Below are 19,382 nucleotides of genomic sequence, written 5' to 3'. Positions count from 1 at the left end.
TCCTCCTCTGAGCGCTGTACCCTGGTTTTCTTGTAACTTCCAACCCTCCTCCAGCCTACACACTTCAAGGAGAGCTGCCTAGAACCCCTAGCTCTTCAGGACACCAGACCTAAGCCAGCTCGTACATGACATTTCACAACCAATGAGATTGTCTCAGAAATGAGAATGTGATCCAATTCGGTATGTTTAAAATGTGAAGGGAAGTTTGCTGGAAACTTCTGGGAAAACAGACCCCTAGTTCTTTAGATACAGCTTCTCTTCCTCTAATACTGTTATACATGGTCCTGACCTCAAATTGCTGTAGCCATTCTTCTGTCGGACTGAGGGTGAAGCCAATGGGCAGGGAAAGGGTGAGCCCAAGACAACTGCAAGAAACAGGCAGAGCCCTGACCAAGCCTTGCCTGATCTCCACCTTCTCGTGGGACCTCCTTAGGACCTGAGCCAAGAAACCCTCTTTATTATTCAAGCCAGTTTAAGTTAGGTTTTCCATAATTTTCTGCCCAAAGCAGCCAAGTGATAAAGCCAGGAAAGGCATGAAACAGTGCACTTGGAGAAGAGGACTACACTACTTGAGCCTCACGCGCCACAGTTTGGGATGGGCTCAGGGCTGTGGCCCAGCTGCAGAGTGGAGCAGGGAGCAGCTGAGCACGGGAGCAGGCTAAGAAGCTGTGAAGATTGTGCGAGCTTCCCAGAGACAGAACCACAGAACCACTTCATTCCATTATACCCCTGTAACAGAAGAGTGAATTTACTCTTTCAGTTATATTCAACCAACATTTATGGGACACCTGCTATGTGCCAGGTACCTGCTGGAGGCAACAGACAGGCAAAAATGGCTAAAATGTGGTTCCTGAGTGTAAGTGGCTTAAAGGCCAGGGTGGAAAATGCACATGGACTCAGATACAACTTCAGTACAACCTGGCACTAATTCAATTAAAATTACAACTCAAACAAAATCTACTGACACAACGGAGGCCAACATGGGCTGTTGAGGGAGCACAGAGGAGAGCACCTCACCCACCTGTGAAGGAGTGGGACGTGGGAAGAGCAGAGAAGGCTTCTCAGAGGAGGTGACACCTGAGTTGAGCCTTGACTCAGGTAGGGATCAGCCAGGTGAAGGCCAGTGAGATGTGTGCTCCAGGTAGAGGGGCAGAACAGGGGCAGCCCAGTGCCATCATGGGGCAGGACAGTGCGATGTCCTCAGCTGTGCTTCCGGAGCCTGATGGCAAGGGGAGGTTGGCTGGGGATGGAGGTGGGATGGGCTGACCACAAAGAGTTCTGTGCGCAGGCGTCAGGGACCCTGGACCACGCACTGTGGCTGCGAGGCGTCAGTGGAGGGTTTTAAACTGAGCAGTGAGGTGTGAAGGGAGCTTTGATAGCAGCGTGGGAAGTGGACTGGAGGGAGAGAAGTGGGGCAGAGAAGTGGGTTAGGAAGCTGTTGCAGTAATCCTGGTGAGGATTATAGAAATCCTGGTGAAGGTGAAGACATGGAAACCTGGATTAGGGGAGTAGCAGTGGATCTGAGAAGTGGGCGGATTTGAGAGCCACCGGGAGCAGGACTGAAGACTCATGGTTGTTTGGGGAAGGGAGGGTGAGGAAGAGCTAGGGAGAAGAGGCAGGTTTCAGGCATGGCAACCTGGGGCCTTGTAATAAAAGGCACCACCAAAAGTGTTGCCCAAAGGTGAGGGTAAGAAGCTTGTGTGGGGGTGGGGAATAGTGGGTTTATAATGGTCCATTTTAGATGTGCTGAATCTGAGAGGCTCATGAGCTTCAAGCAGAGGTGTCCTGTGGGCAGTTAGCTTTGTCTGAAGGTCAGGAGAGAAACATCAGGGCCGTCACAGCTCACACCTAAGTATAAAACATCACCTTCTGAAAGCAAAAGTGCACGATTTGGAGATTATTCTCCCTTTCGAATTACACTTCTGCCTACCTCCACCAACCGTAGAAGTATCGTTCTTTCCCTGTGTCAGAGGATTTGTTTCAGGCTGGGGCTCCTGCAGAGCCAGGGTCTGTATCTGTGCTGTGTGCCCTATCCTGCGCCCACCAGCCACAGCCAGCCCTGCACTTGGTCAGGCCTAGTTTTTTTTTTTTTTGTCTTTAATCATTATTAAGGACAAGGGGTAAAAGAAGACAAGCTCCCCGAGAGTTTAGAGGACTCTGATTCTGTAGCATTTGATCTTCAAAATTCTGCCTCCTAGCCCCATTTTAAAATAATTTCCTTATTGACAAAAGAATCAATAAAGTTAATGCAAATCTGAAATGCCTGAAGTCCTTGGAACTTGTGATGAAAAGCGCTCACTCCATATACTTGCTTGGCTATCTCAGTGGCCGAGAAGTGACCTTCCCTGTATTTTATGTTAAATGACTATTTAGGTATGCAAATAAGCAGCTGAGTTATGTGCTAGCACTGGAATGATTAGATTGCCCGGCGCCAGGTCCCTGCTGGACTACAGAGCAAGGAGAGCTGAACACAGACCAATCAGGGTGGAGAGCAATACAAAAGTGAGTTAAAAGACAGGCGAGAGTTGAGAGTGCTGGAGGAACTGTGCACCTCGCGGAACTGGCTTCTTACAGAATGAGGTCTGTGTTCGTGCCATCCCACCTGATTCCGCCTCCTGCATTTGGAGCACATGAGCTGCTCACTGGTGGCTGGGCATTCAGGGAAAGTTTAGCTTGCACTGGAGGTAATGCTCCAAAGAAGTGATACATGTATCAGACAGAGAAAGACCTGCTCTGGGGACTAGATAGTGCCAAGTGACGTCAGGAACCGGGGTTTCTCCACAACAGCAATTTCCTAAGGGACAATCACAAGTCTTTTCTGGGCCTAAACTTGCTGCCGATTTGTATATAATCCTCGCCCTTGCAAACCTGGCTGTCTGCAAGGGTCGCAGTCATCTCTGTTGCATTCAGTGGAGCTGGCTGCAGAGACAGGATGTGTGTGTGCATGCAGACAGGTGGGATGAGGACGAGGCTGGTTTCCGGCCTGGCTCTGTCACTGACTCCCCCTAAGACTGTGGGCAAGTCACTTCATTTCTGGGCTTCTCATTTGCAAGCCATGGTGATTCCCAGATTGGAGGTAAGCATCCTGGTTTACAATAGGCTCGATTTGGAAATTTATGGAATGCATTTTTTCCATTAAAACTAAAAAATAGTTTTATTGAGTCTCCTGGATCAGATGGTATATTCCTTACTACAGTATACAGTATTGTATATTCCTTACTACATTTCCAACTTTTTGAATAAAAGGCCAGTGAGGAAACTGGCATTGTTTCATAATCAGAGAAAGGCTGCTTCTTAGTCTCAGCCCTGACATTTGTGTGATGCTCGAGTTCACAATGTCCACTCACCCACATCATCTCTTTGCATCCTCATATCCCACAAGGTGCTATTGTCAGGCACACTTCACGACTAGGGCAAACAGGTTCAGGGAAGTGAAGCCCCCAGTCTAGAATTCATTCTTTCTACCCAATGCCACATTTACTGAGTGTCTGTTGAGCCAGGCTCTTGGGACACTGCCCTGCCTCTTACTCACATGGCTGTGTAAGGCCTCCTCTCTCTGGGCTCCACAGGGCACTACCCCCAGCAGGCAGCTGCCAGGGTGAGGTGCTGTCCCTCATGTGGGACTACCCACTCACCAACACCCAGCCTCCTCCTCCCCCACTGCCTGCACCATTAGGACGTAGTGCAGGTGCCTGGGGACAGCTGGTTCAAATAGCTTTCCATCTCTCGATAAATACCTATTGAATCAATGAGTGAATAAATACTATGAGTTGGCCACGGGCTCTAGGGTTGTTAATCTCCAGACATGCAGACCCTTTCTAAGCCCCCTTCTAGCTAGTACATTTTATAATCTGATCTATTTAAATTTGGCTCTCCGGAAGACACTTAAACTAGATTGACTCAAAGATGTGAACAAACAAACAAAGGGAATATCTCCACAGTGGTTTCAAACTTTTTGATGTCTTTCTTTTTTGAGATGCTACAAATGGTGGGTTCCACAAAATATAACAAAAAAAAATTCCTCCAAGAGGAAAGTTCATGACTAAATAATGCAATTGTACCTCTTTGTCTGAAACCAACATAGTTTTGCCTCATTAAGAAGATAGATGTTATATGTAAGCCACTTGGGGTTTTGTTTTGCCCTTTTCATGTTTTATGTTTAAGCTAAGTATTTTTTTTTTATTATTCTGGCTAAAATCCAGTGAAAGTATACAAATCTGGTTCTTAATAAATAGTAAATGTTAAAGAAATCTATTTAAATGCAAATTAGGAAAATAAACAAACCTTTTTCTCCTTTTTCTTTTAAAGACAGGGCTTCCTAAAATGTTATTACTGTTCTGTTTTTAATGAAGCATAAAATATTTCATAGAGCAAGTATATTAAGGATCTTGTGTTTATTTTCCTTCATTTGCCAAATTTAGCAATAGCATCTGATTGAGAGTTTTAACTTTCAAACCACCTTACCATCTACTGTTAGTATTTTATACTCTAATTATAGATTGCATTGGTATTAAAGATGTTTATATTTAGTTTTGATGAGCTGATTAAGAGGACAGAAGACAACGAGTGGATTTTCTTTGCCTAAATATGCACACTCCAATATCAACAGTGTCTGCAATACCCTGTCTATACACTGCATCCATAAAAGCTTCTACTCTGGAGTACATTAGCAACTTCCTTGCAGGGGAACCTTGTTATGTCTGGGAAACTAGGTGTCCAGTCAATTCCAAAATAAAATTATACGTGTGTTAAGTGCAAAGAACAGAATTCAAATCAGTGCAGACTCTGCTATATAAATTTTGACAAGTTTCATTACTGGTCTGAAACTCAGTTCCTTATCTGTAAAAATTTACATTATTTAAACCATAGGATAACAGGGGGAGTCGAATAAAATGATGGACGTGAAAATGCTTTGGTAAGTGCTACATAGATGGCAGATTTTAAAATCCACATAATGAGCACATTCTATTGCATGTATTTCCCAAATGTTTTCATTTCGAGTACAAAACAGGTAAAAGGTGTGGATTTAAAATTGCAGTAGGTTCATCTTACTGCAAAATCACCACGGGCTAATGGGAATCACACCTCCAGCTCATTTTCACACACATCCATAGCCCACCCACCCAGAGATGCTCCCCCAGGGCAACCACAGGACACTGCACAGACACAGCCCAAGGGTACCCACCACCCTCACCTTCACACACACTCTGGGGCCCTGTGGGTTCCCCTGACCACATAAGACTCAGAAACCCATATATTCTCTCAGAGTTCTGCCTGAGGGTACTGTGCCTTCCTGCTGTCCCTGGGTGGCCTGACCAGGGATCTTACTCCCCACTCTTGTTTCCAAACTCCCCCTTCCCCACCCTCTCTGCCACACCGGAACATATTTACCATCAGACACTCAGTCCTTTTAGTAGCTCTTGACAGTTTTTCACTCAGGAGAGATGCCTATTAAAATGCAATTTTTCCTGCAATCCCTCCTGGAATTAATTTATCCTGGATATAGAAACAGCTTAGTAAGAAAGCAAGGCCCTTTGTGAGCACATCCCAGGGATGAGATCCTAAGATGAGGTGGCAGAGAGGCCCTAAAAATAGAAGTAGGTGGGAACCAAAGACAAACTCTTCCCACTTTACAATTCTGCTTTCACGGGAACTCAGATTGCTCCGGGACACATGTTCCTGTGCAAACAGGGCAACACACAGACCTCATGTGTGTGTTCTAGCTCAGGACCCTTCAACCCTGGTTTTCAATTGCCCACTCTCCTAGAATTGAACTTTCCTGCTTTTCCAAAACAAGGCAAAGAAAGAAAGGGAAAAAAAAGAACTTCAAAATTCTACTTATTTCCAGGCTCCCAGGATTTCTCACCATAGGAAGTTTGACATGCACCTCTTCTGTATCCTGCAAGCCCTGTAGGCCACAAGGTATTGAAGATGCTGAGGAGATCATCACTACACTAATATCTATGGACAGGAAGGCGGCTGGGCTATGGGACTGATAGGCTGTAGGTCTGGGTTCTGCCTGTTTTCCTTTATGTTTTTGGAATGTCAGCTGGCATATTTTTATATATTGTATAAAAGAGAAGATATTTTTCTCTTTTGCTATAAATCCAGGAAGGATATTTCTGCCTGGTTACCTGGGAGACACTGTCACTGTATCCTCAGTAATCAGGATGTCAGACAATTTCACCACCCAGGCTGTGTCTCTGACCTGCAGACATGCTATGGATCCCCAGCACATTTCTTACACCCTCCATACCCAAATTCCGTAAATTCCAGATCCCGTGTCTAACATCCTTACATGTTGCCCGTAGTCTAGAATAGTCCCGATTTCTCTGTAAAACAGCCAAATATCCCACTGTGAGCAAGGAGTTAACAAAACCCTTTCCCCTTATTCGTCGAACATGACCTTCAGTTAACATCCAAGTTCTGTTTCCCTAAAAGCAGATAAAAGATGGAATATACTAACATATTACTAAATCATGTTTCTTATGATAGGCAAATTTCATCTAGATTTGGGAGGAACCATAAATGAGCTGCAAAGACATGATGGGTACACCATACCTTGGGCTTCCCTGAGCGTGGTGACTCTTGCAACTGGCATGTTCACTGCAGAAATCCTGGAAGCTGTGCCACTGGAGTTGTTATGAGACATACTGGCTCCTGAGGGCATGGAGTTTATAAGCCACGGCAGATCTTGCCACTGCCCACTGCAGATCTTACCTCCTTGCATTGAGCCGGACTGCTGCAAGGACTGCTCTGCTGGCAACCTATGGGTCCCATCTTACATTGTTCTCAGTAGGTCAGTGCCAAAGGTGGCCTACGGTAGTTCTCCTAAGTCTGAATGTTTAGTAGAACCTAAGAAAACTCCCCACTAGGTGCTATATCCATATTTTAGAGAGAAACTATACCTACAACAGGACTGCACTCTCCTTGTCTTCCCTTTCTCCAGCCTCCTTTCTCATTTTTAATTTGTCTCTATAACAGTAATAATGATGATGGTAACAATAACAATTATAGCAACTAACATTTGTTAAATGCTCACTGTGTGGCAGGCACTGTTCTAAATACTTTATATATGTTAACTCACTTAATCCTCTTAATAACCTCATGATTATCTCCCCAATATTATTAATCCCCAATATCATCATCTCCACTTTACAGATTAGGAAACTAAGGCACAGAGAAATTAATTAACTTGCCCAGAGCCACACAGTTAATAAGTGGCAGAGCAGAAATTCAACCCCAGGAGGTCTAGTTCCGGTGTTGATGCTCTGAACACTGATGCTACACCTTCCAGTGAGCTCGGAGCTTCATTTGGTCTCTCCTTCCTTTCATCTCTAAACTTACCGAAGAATGTTCTGCACAGCTGCCTTTGTTTTCCCTCCATCCACTTCCTCCTTAAGCCCTTAAATATGGTCTGCTTTTACTATTTTCTTGAGTCAACACCCACAATAAAAACCAGCCCCCTGTAGTTTCTGGGTGCTTTATCCTGTCGGTTCTCATTCCCTTTGACTTTGTGCCAGAATCAGATGCAGTCCTTTCTGAAATTCTACCCTGTCTGGACCCCCAGACCAGGTCATTTGCAGCAGCAGCCCATCTGGCTGCAGACAGGAGTTGTTTCTCTACTGCTTTCACACCTCTGTGGACTTGTGAACATTTTCTCAGGACTATCAGTGCTTTCATATGGTGAACTCTTCCTGGACACATCATGTCTAGTCTCAGCATGACAAAAATGGTAGGAACATCCTAGTTTTGAAAGCTCATCAATCCTCCAAATCCTACATGGACTTATCCAAACTCGCCTCCCACTTCCCTGGCTGTGCCTTCATGGCCTCCTTTTGTGTCCTTCACTCTTTACTGTGACAGTATAGAGACTGGACCCCAGCCCTTTGCTCTTCACTCATCAGACCCTGTCCACAGGAAAACCACCCAGGCTCACAACTTCAACAACACTAACAGTATTTCCTATATTTCATGTGCCAAATCCTGAACCAAACACCTCCTTAGTTTACCTCACACACTCCTCATAATAATGCCACAAACAAGGTATTGTTAATTCCGTTTTAAACATAGTGAAAACCCCATATTAAGAGGTGAAATAAATTGCTTAAAACCACAAAGCTTGTAAGTATTGAAGATGAATTCAGAATCTAGTGTCCATCTGAACCCAAATCCCATGCAATTTCCTCTGTTTCAGGATGCTCCCTAACCTTAATTTCCCAGATAACTGACAAGAATAAACACGTGCCAGGCTCTACACAATGAGCTTTACACACATTATCTCAATCCTCATAACAGCCCTATGAAGTAACAGATACCAAAATCAACACCTTTTTTAGGTGAGGAAACAGATTCAGAGAGATTAAATAACTTAGTCAAGGTCGCACACTCAGGGTGGCATACTGAAGACTCAAATCCAGGTCTGCATGAGTCCAAAAGCCATGCTTTTAAACCACTATTAAATTGTCCCCCAAATATACACCTAGGTTTTAGAATATTTCTAATCACATGGTGTCTATGGATTCACTATGAAACATCTGATTTTAATGTGTCTCCCAAATTTCATATTATAAACTTAATCCCCAAATTTATATGTTGATGGTGTTTGGAGGCGGGGCCTTCTGGAGGTAATTAGGATTAGATGAGGTCATTGGGTGGGGCCCCCATGATGGGATTAATGGCTTTTTGAGGAGAGGACGAGAGACCTGACACTCTTGCCTTCTTGCCATGTGATGCCCTTCATCATGTTATTATGAACAAGAAGACCCTATACAGATGCCAGTACCATACTCTTGAACTTCCTAGCCAGGTCCATGAACTAAATAAATCTCTTTTCTTTTTTATAAAATCAACTAATTAATTTTTATTTATTTTTTTTTTTAGAGACAGAGTCTTGCTCTGTCATCCAGGCTGGAGCACAGTGGCATGACCACAGCTCACTGCAGCCTCAAACTTCTGGGTTCAAGCGATCCTCCTGCCTCAGCCTCCAAAGTAGCTGAGATTATAGGCATGAGCCACTATACCCAGCAAATTTCTTTTCTTTATAAATTACCCAGTCTCAGGTATTCTGTTATAGCAACAGAAAACAGACTAAGACAGTACCTATGCAGTCAATATGAATATCCTCTTGATGTTCCACCAACATCTCAAACTACTGTGTCTTTTCTATCAAAAGTGTTACTTTCTCCTATCTTCCCACATCTGTCCCATTGCTCAAAGCCCACCTTGTTCATTATTTCCTCAAGTAACTCTGGAATATGCCCTTAACTTTCCATTGCTGCTGCTATTCATCCCTCTGCTCCCTGTGCCCTACTGGCCTCCCTGACTCCATTCCATCCCTTACACCAAGCTGTCTGCCCCTACCAGGTTCTAGTACATTGCTTTCCCATATCATTCCCTCAGTCATAATAATCAATAAATAATAAAAACAAAATAAAAATCAAGCCCTATTGTTGCTTTTAATTAAAATGCAAAGTTCAGTCTCCTTAGCCTGGCATACAAGGCCTTACCCTACCCCAGACTGGTCCCAAATCTGTCTTATTCTTTTATTTCATACCACTGTCCTACACCAAGCATCTTCTCCAGCCAAATTGTTTTATTTTGCTACCAAACAAACACAGCATACCATGCTCATTCCATCCCCATATTGGTGTCCACATCTTTCCTCCCCACGAAATACTCTACACCTAAATCTCCAAATTATTCCCATCCTTCAAAATTGAAGCCTCATCTCCTCCTGATGCCTTCCTTTACCAAACAGGTCCATACTGAATTCTCTTTCCTCTAAGCTCATTTCTCTAGTGTCTACCATAGTAGTTCACAAACTTGACCTTAATTCTGAAATATCTGAAATATTTTCTTAAAAAATATAGCTTCCTAGGCCCTACCATTGAGATTCTGATCAGTAGAAGCTCTCCAAGTAATTCTGATGTACTTGCATTTTTATTTTAAATGTTCCTGTAGAGACTTATGGTCTATCCATGATGGGGTAGCTGGTATCAGACTTAACCCCACCATCTATAAAGTGTTTGAAGGCATTGATCAACAACCAACACAGAACCGCGATCCTTAAAGGAGGGGAAACAAACAATGTAAGTCCCATATTCACTCAGGCTTTCTCCCTGAGGGTATTTCTAAAACTGTGGAGCAGAGAAATAGGAGCTGAGCAGAGAGTTGCAATAGTCTTGACAGGTGTCAAAAACAGAGGTTAGAGTTCAGGGCTGGTGAGGGGCTGTGAAGGCACACATGTTCTGTATCTGTGCTGTCCAGGAGGCTGCTACTAGGCATGTGTGCTTGTTGAACACTTGAAATGTGGCAAGTAAGACTGAGAAACTGAGTTTTAAATTTTACTTTTAATTAATTTAAATTGAAGTTTAATTAGCCAGATGTGGCTAGTGACTGCCAGATTGGACACTGTAGGTATAACACAGGCATAGTTAGAGTTCCAGAGGAAAGGAGAGAGAAAATGGGACATGAAAGACTCCAAGAAAGCTTCTTCTAGAGTAATATATTGGATGTGGATTCCCCAACATCCATTCCACCCCATACCAATTGTTCAAACAATCATGCTAATTTCACTCTCCTCGTTATTTACTGGTGCAGGGGTAGGCAGGACTTAGTACGAACCAGTGGAATCGAGGAGAATGGAACCAGTGTAATCTCCTGGTACAGAGAAGCCAATGTCTGTCTGTCTGTCTCTCCCCCTCTCCCCTCACCCCATCACTGGGTGAAACAATGAAGCGTGCTGCTCTGTCACCACTGGCAGCCATCATATAACCACGAGGGGCAGCAGCCTTGGGATGATGCTCTCGGCAGAACAGTGAGATTTCAGCAGAGCAGTGAGACAGAAAGAGCCTGGGTGCCTGATGACAGGCTTGCAGTGATTCATCAATTTTGAAGCTCTTGTTGTCTCTGAATGCCTACTCAAAATGTGAAATAATATACTTCCTTGACATTTAAGCCAGTTTTAGTCCAGTTTTCTTTTCAATAGTCATGTGACCATGATGTTAACATGATATCTTATTCACTTGTTGAACACTCAATGTATTCCAGATGTTGGATTGGAGACTGATGATAAAAGATCAAGGTCATGGTCTAGTGAGGGAGACAAAGGCATTCAATATTCTATTAATTTTAATAAAATGTGAAAAGTATTATAAAAGGCATACACTATAGGCTGACAGCAGGGAGCACTTGGTCCAACGTGGCAGAAGTAAGGCTAGGGAAAAGCATGGATGGCTTCCAGAAGGTGGCAACCTGAACAACACTTGAAAGACAACAGGATTTAGGCAAAGAAGACATAGATGGAAAGGGCATCTTAATGAGAGGAAACAGCTTGAGCAAAGGCCTAGAAGCTTAAAACCACAGCATGTAGTGAGAGGTTATAGGAAGAGATGATAAGAAATAGGCAGGGACCAAGTCATAAAGGGGAAAAAGATGCAAGGCAAAGGAACTGGGCCTTTGTTCAGTGGCAATGGGGAACCACTGAAGGGGAGTGATAAGCTCAGATTTCATTTTAACCCAGAACTGAGTGTCTACACTGAGACCCTCCCAGATACACAGGCATTTATCTCATTGCAAAGGGAGTCCAAGCCAGCCTTGATCTCACAAAACAAAACCAACTAGCATATTGCCAACTTCTCACCAACTGATGGTCTCTGCCTCCACTTCCTCCATTCCTTCCCCCACATTTTTCTTTCTTTTTTCTTTTTAATTTTTTTTATTTCAACATATTATGGGGGTACAAATGTTTAGGTTACGTATATTGCCCTTGCCCCACCCAAGTCAGAGCTTCAAACGTGTCCAGCCCCCAGATGGTGTGTAACTTTTTCTTATAAGTCCTTCAACATCTGGGTCAAAGAAGATGAAGAAGATGAGAATACATGAAAGGTGCTGAGCGTGGCATATGATGTGTAGCATACGCAGAGTGCACGCTAGTTCCTTTCCACTTCCCCTGGGTTCAGACGGATAAACTGGCAGTCACAAAAAGTAGCCGCTTGCTGATTAGAGAAACTCAGGCTGCAAAACCTCATGCTAAAATCACACACTGCTCTTGACAGATGAGCCACAGCTCAGCTCGCCTGGAGAAGCACATGCTCAATGCTAAGCCTTAAAAGGCCACTCTCCTCACTCTTGCCCTCCTCATGCTAAGTGATGCAATGAAGTCTCACCAAGCCCACGATTAATATAAATACTTTCAGACTTTAAATAAGGTGTTTTTTTGCATTTTATTTCTAGCCTGTTTGCTTGGATGGACTTTATTCCCTGCAGCACTGGCCACACATGCATCAGCCTCCCGTGGGGAAGGAACGGTCATCCAGGAGCCAGCAAGTCAAGCAGACGAGAAACAGGCCCAGCAAACCCAGGAGCCAGCCCAGACAGCCCCGGGATACGGACTCCGAATGGCCAAATTCCTTCCATCTGAACCACAAATGCTGATAAAATATTTTCAGGAACAGAGTGAGGGAATGTACTTCACTCACTTCCCAAAATGTAGAATTGAAGAAGGTCAAATCCTATTTAATCCAAGCTGAGAAAATAGTGCCCAACTTTATCCCAGAGCTAAATTTAGTCATAAACTGAGATCTGGCCCTTGGCAAGTTAATTTAGATGAGCTAATGGTTGTTCCTGGCATACAGGATATACTCAATAAATGGTAACTATTATTGTTACTGCAAAAATGGAGTGTCTGTTGCGTGTTCTCATCCAGTCCTCCCACACATCCTAAAATCAGCTGTGCCAATCACTGGCACATCTGGGAACAAAGCTCCACGTGGGCTGAGGAGGAGGCAGCTCTTCCTCCAGGAGCCCCTATCTGGGAGAAAGCGGCAGCCCTCCCCTTGGGAACCCTTCTCTGGGGGAGGAGACCACCACCTAGCTGTGCTGGTCTGTGCTAGGCAGGCCTGACCTTGAGCTTAGGAAGAGAGCCTGGCACCCCACTTTTTCCCTTCTTTGCTCTTCCCGCAGCAGCTTCCGCAGTGGTGCCCACGCAGGTGAGTGACCAGGCAGGGGGCCAGGCTCAGGCACCACAAAAAGGACACACTTGGTCATCTTGCAGCCTCAGGACCCCACAGCGTATTCCCTGCAGAGTTCAGCAAGAACTTACTGAATGAAGAGCCCGGTCGCTGGTCGCTCCAAAGCTGTCAAAGGACTAAGATGAATTCCCATGTTCAGATATGTCCCATGTCACGTTGTTCTTAAGGGTAGGGCAGAAAAGCAACAACCAGCTAATGTGTGGTAATGTTTTCAGTGACCTTCATCATCACTTCTCTCACTTTTCTGTGTCTTAAAAGAAATTAAATTTTGAATTCCATTTAGTTATCCATCCTTCTTCCAAAATGTCCCTGGGGTATGTCTCCACTCCTGTCTGCTACCGGCATTCTAACGTGAAGGCTTTGGCACCACCGCCACTCCCCGCCTCTCCGACACCCAGTCATCACCCGCTCCCATTTTCTTTCCTTTAAAGTGTCTCCAGGGCTTGCCCCTTCCCTTTCTGCTCCCACTTGGATTAGTATAAAAGGACCAGAACTGGTTTCCTGCCTCTAAATCACTCACTCCATTGCAAGATGAAACTTGCTAACACTCTAGTTTTCACCAGCAAGCGTGTCAGAGTGACGTTCTCTAACACCGCTCAGCAGTAGGTGGTGCTCTTGTGCCAGCTCAGAGTGCTCACAAAGTTTTGCGCCATCAGGCAGCCCAGTAAGTACAGACTGTGTCATAGTCCACTATTTATTTGGCACTGACTACGTGCCTCTGGGGAACACAGTTATCAAAGACACTGGCCCTGTCCTCCAGGAATTTGCAATATAATTGGGGAATGAGGTCTTTGAGCATCTGGCTATAATACTAGATGGCATGGAAGAGGGCCAATGCAAGGGGGATGGATAAAGGCTGCAGGAAGATGCTCAGGGCAGAGACAGACCCCCTCCGACAGGGAAGACTGGGGAGGTGCATCCGAGCTGGACCTTGAGCTGTGGTTTCAACAGACAGACACAGTGGAACAGGCATTCCAAGTGGGGCGGGGGGAAGTGCTGGCATAAACAAAGGGGTAAGAAAGTGGGACAGTGCAAAGCACAGAAGAGGATGCCCTGAGTGACAGGAGCTAAATGCCCAAGTCCGGTCTCACTCCCCATTCTAGGCCCTTCTGGTTTATACCTTCTCTTGCCACCTCATGACAAGGTCAGCTCTCCAGGGAAATCTAAAGCAGGACAAGAACCCTGGGGTGGGACCAGCTGGCCCACCTGATGTGCATGTCACAGGGCGTGTCTTCTTACCACATCAGCAGTTGTCCCTATAACAGGACCTTTCTTACGCTAGAAGAGGCTTACTGAGGAGGGGGCTGCAGGTGAGCAAGAGAGTGGGATTTCATCGGGGGTAGGGGCATGGGGGACCTAGAGGAAGAACCTTCCTGAGATTCCAGCTAGAGATAGGTTTCCCCCACGGGGATTAACGTTCCTTTGTGTGGTTTATCAAAAGTTTTCTGACTCTCTCCAAGATGGGATCATGAGGCTTTGGCTCTACTTGGGAATAACCACAGAAGAGCTATGGGACACAGGAATGGGACTGGAGCAGTAGACACTCTTGAGGTGAGCTTTTTCCCGAGGAACAGTGAGTACTACTGACCTTGGCACCAGAAACCTTTAACTCAACACTTTCATACTAGAATAATTTCTCTATGCTCACGTGTGAGAAGACATTCTCCTGTATTTACATATGAGATAGTGTTTCCCTCTACTCGAGTGAGAGAGCATCATTCTCTGAGTGGGCAGACTCTTGGGGATTCGGACTGACTAACTTGAGCTATAAGAAGCAAGTACACCTGCAAACACAAAATCTTTTTCTCACCCGTGCAAGTGGGACCTAGAGCTGCAGACCTCTCCCCATTCCCCTCTCTTATTTGAAAAACTGGTCCCAGGAAAGCTGCATCAAAGAGTCTGGAGCCCACCTCAAATGAAAATAGGCTAAAAGAATTCGTAGGACTTCATCTGGAGCAGAAAACATGGGGGGAGGCCTGCAAGGACGTCTCCAAGTCATGGGAACGCTGCCCTGTGGGGGCAGGGAGAGACTAGTTGCAGGACACCCCAGGGGGCAGAGCTGGGACTACAGGGTGGGAGCTCCAGGAAGGCAGATTCTGGCCCATTGTAAGGACTTTCTAACAGCTGTGGCTTCCTCGACCCTGGAAGCTCAAAAGAGTCTGTAAAAATGCATATCAGGGAGGCTAGAAGGGAGTTTTGTCCTGGATAAGCGATTACACTTGAATCAAAGAATCTAGGGTTCTCAGATGCTCCCGGCAGGGCCTGAACCACTCATCAAAATCCAGTTTTCCCTGTGGTCCTCTGGTTATTCAGTGCATTTCTGACCCTCTGCTGTGCTCTGACTCCTGGAAACAGACATGGCATAGTCACGGCCCTCCTGCTCTCCTCCCCACAGGGCCTGCACTCACACCATGCTGGACTGCATGCATTCCCAGAACCCAGCCTGCACATGGAGGCCGTCAGGCCTTCGCTCACACGCCTTCCTCTCCCTGCGTCCCAACCCTGGCTGAACGTTTCCCCACCTCTGCTTCCATAGCATTGATAGATACTGCCATGAACTGACCTATGCAATGGCTATTTGTCTGCTGGTGCTCTCTGCTCTAACGTGGTGAGGCCTGACTCTAGTTCATCTTCCAATTGCCCATCCCTAGCACAGTGTTTGGCACTTATTAAATTGGCTTATCTTCAGCAATGGCGTTCTAAGATACTGCTTCCTTTTTCCCTCTGCTAACAGCAGACCTTGTGTCTAATGCCCACTGACAGGTTTATTCCCCCTACCCCTTCCTGATTTCTCCAGCCACCAGGTCCCTACCTCACCTCCACACTCCACTGCCACATGCTGTCTGCTCCGGCATCCTTGCTGTGGATGAGACTGTCCTCCCCACCATGCCCCACAAGAGAGCCTCCCATGCCTCTCTCCCACTGCTGATCCCACTCACCTGCATGGGCCAGCACAAGGCTGTCTCCACACCCCTACCCCTTGTTGAGCTCTCCTGGGCTCCAGCCATACTGGATACTTTATGTACATTTTCTTTAGTTCATACAAGAATCCTAAGACATGTATCAAAATATACATTTTAGAGATAAAGAAATTGATGCTTAGAGAGGGTGAACTGGCCACAGTCACTCAGCTACTGAGTGGCCAGGCAGGGATTCGAGCCAGGTCTCCCTGACTCCAAAGCCAGTGCTCTCTTTGCCCTCCACAGGAGGCCTGAGCACACATGAAGCTTTTCCTTAACTCTGACCAAGGAAGGAAGCAGGAATGCAAAAGGGAGGCAAAGCAACAAGCTTGGAGAGAACAGATGCTCAAAAAAGGTAGGTGATGGAAAGGCCTGGAGAGACCCAGGACAGGGACCATAAGGTCACATATGGGACAGAAAGTAGAATGGGAAGAGGAGAGAGGGTGGAAGAAAGGAAAATGGGTTCTTCAGAGTAAAATGCCTGGAAAGAAACCTTGGAAAAGCTCCCCAGCCCAAACAGAGACTCAATTTGTTTTACTTTATAAATTGTTCCTGAATGTCCATCATTCCTCAAAACGGGTACCTGAGACCTTTCCCCGCTTCCCTACTGGGGAAGAGCTGGCATGTTTTCTTTTTCTTAGACAACTTCCGTGCTATCTCTCCCATATACACTAGACCCCCCAGCCCTCCCCCTAACCTAATAAGCAACAGAGTCCTTAATATCATAACTCACCCAGGTTCTAACCTCTGGGGTGGTTAGTGTTTCTAAGCCATCTTTTTCTTACACGTATCAAGAACTGCATCAGTGCTAGACTGGTCTCCCTACACTGGCCTATGCTATTTCCCACCCAATGCTCCACGTACAAGTAGAGAGACACAGTCCCCAGCACCTAGCAGAGGACTGGAGCATAGTAGACACGTCTGTTTGTGAACCAGTCACTGAACATTTCTCAGTTGCTGCCCTGTGCCTCGCGTGCACACGTTTTATCTCTGATCAGACCTTCTTTCCATAAATTGCTGCAGACACAATCAGTGTGGCACACTGGATTCTGGAGAGTACTGTTAACATAGTGCCGGCATTCTCAGTTCCAGGGGTTACTATGGGGTCCACAGTCCTATGGGGTCCATTCATAAGTAGAGGCCACATAGGCAGAACTTCACACACGGTGCAGGTCTCGGCACCTTCCGGCCCTCTTGAGAGGATCGTGGGAGGGAGCCCAGCCACCCATGCCCAAGCAACCCTCCCCAATCCTAACTCCACTCTGTTCTCCACACCCACACTGCTCATGCAGGCCTGTGAATTTCAGGACAAATGGGGCTGAAAATGCAAGAGAGGGAGAAAAGAGAGGGAGAAAAACAGCTTTGGGAGAAAACATACACATGCAGTCTGCAGAACATTGTGACTTGGATTATTTTTGGAATCTAACGTTTCTAATGTTCAAGGGGAGGAAATAAGAAAAAGTAAGTAGAGATTCCCAGGATCAGCAGGCTGGAAATAATACAGGACACTGTGTTCTGTGTCAGGGGGTGGGACACAGACACACTTCCTTGCTCTGAGCCCAGTCAACAGGAGGTGGAGGGGTTCGGTGGTTTAGGTCTCAGTAGGAGAGGGGAGGGCAGGAACAAGAGGGCACCGGAGACTTTCTCCAAAACAAGCAGGAAATTACAACTGCCCAGTAAAGACCTTGCCCTTCTAGCTGCCCGAAGGTCACAGCTCTTTGAAGCCTCCCTCCTGACATAACATGAAGGGCTCAGGCAATTGAATCACGCAGAGACCTGGCACACCCCTCTGGAGGCCTGTCCAGTGCTTGTCCTTTCACCATAGCAGTCGTGAGGACACATGTCAGGTGACCCCTGCCCTCCATTCCACCCCAAGCCCCTCTCAACATCTCCTAGGTTGCTGGCACATGACACCATCCGTCCTGCACGGCAAGGAGCCTCCCAAAGAGAGGGTGTGTGAGTGGTGTGCATGCATGTTTGCTGGTATCTGTGTTGGGGGACAGGGAGGAGCACCACCCTCAGAGCAGAAGGCCTACCTTCCGATGTTGCCCACCTGGCTCCATCCCTGGCAAGCCTCCCAACCTCACCAAATCTTAGCTTTCCCATTTGTAAAATGATGTTACCATACATGCCTGCTGGGCACACACATGAGGTGAATGGGAGAGCCAAATGATGAACCACTGACTGGATGACTTTGGGTGGGTCTCCACTCTGGTTCAAAGTTTTCTATGTGAAAGGAAGGGCTGGACCAGAAAATCTCTAAGGTCATGGGTGTGAGAACACTTTGAAAAAGTGTTCAAAAAGTATGATGCATTGTAATTACTACAAAGGCACTTGACGTTGACAAATGACCAGGGAGTCGTGCATACTGCTGGCTCATGGGACACAGGGGGTTTGGAGGTGTGGGAAAGAGAAGAGACAGTGGGCCAGAGTCCAGCGTGGAAGCAGCAGCAGCGGAATTTCTCTACAATGGCCTCTCTGGTTCTGGGCTCTTCAGGCAGGATGAGACTTTGGGTCCTGCTTTGGGCCCTGGGGAGTGATCAGAACTGTTTATACCCTGAAGGGAGAAGGCAGGAAACAGCAGTGGATACTTTGCCCAGGGACAGGGCATCCTGGGGATGTCCTGAAATGCTAATGTGGCTAGCAGGACGTAAAACTTCAAAAACTCAGTAAGCATGGAACCCTGAGTGAGGTGCCTGCTGCCTGCCATGATGCCCCCCACCCAGTGGTGCCCCATATATAGTTTTTCACTGTGATTAACGTAAAAGCAACATGATTTTGTTTGCACAGATTTCCAAGAATATCAAAATCCTCAGATGTATGCCTTGGATGGATTGTAGGAAGTATTTCTGGCCCCACATTTGCAAAGGAATAAGACAAATACATTCTTACCTATAATGCAAAGCAGAAGATGACAAGTGTCTCAGATGTAGGTGTACAGGGTGAGGCGATAACCTCTCGTGGGACTTAAGACTCACTTTCCTCTGTGGCTGCTTCAAAGACAGGCACTATTTTTCCTTTCCCTGTGGAAGATCCCTTCACTCTGACCCATCAGGTATGACCCGAGCGTGACCTGTGTCCTCCTCTCTTGTACCTCGCCCAGGGGCACTGCGCAGCCTGGTGATCTGTGGGCCCCCATGAATCAAGATCATACTTTCAAACTTCTCTCAAAAATCAATTCTTAATTTTGTTCCATTAGGGGTTTGAAAATGATAATTTTCATCTGGAGTAAGTTCATTTGGAAGATAGCATCAATGACACTGCGTGGTCTCAGCAGGCAGCAATGACTGAGGAGTAAATCTTGACTGAAATAGCAGAGAGAGAAGGAAGGGAAGCCAAGGTCCAGGGAGCACGTGTGCTGGGCCAGGCACCACGCTAGGCACTGCGA

At 46.1% G+C, this 19,382-nt stretch overlaps 1 protein-coding gene across 1 annotated transcript in view; it reads right to left on the bottom strand.

Moving 5' to 3' along the window:
• KALRN (kalirin, RhoGEF kinase) overlaps positions 1–19,382 on the bottom strand; it is a 583,131-nt gene that overhangs the window by 398,466 nt on the left and 165,283 nt on the right. The window lies entirely within an intron of this gene.

The sequence above is a fragment of the Propithecus coquereli genome, unplaced genomic scaffold (assembly GCF_000956105.1).
Source record: "Propithecus coquereli isolate 6110/MARCELLA unplaced genomic scaffold, Pcoq_1.0 Scaffold10, whole genome shotgun sequence".
Lineage (NCBI taxonomy): Eukaryota > Metazoa > Chordata > Mammalia > Primates > Indriidae > Propithecus > Propithecus coquereli.
This window is presented reverse-complemented; position numbering and strand designations above follow the sequence as displayed.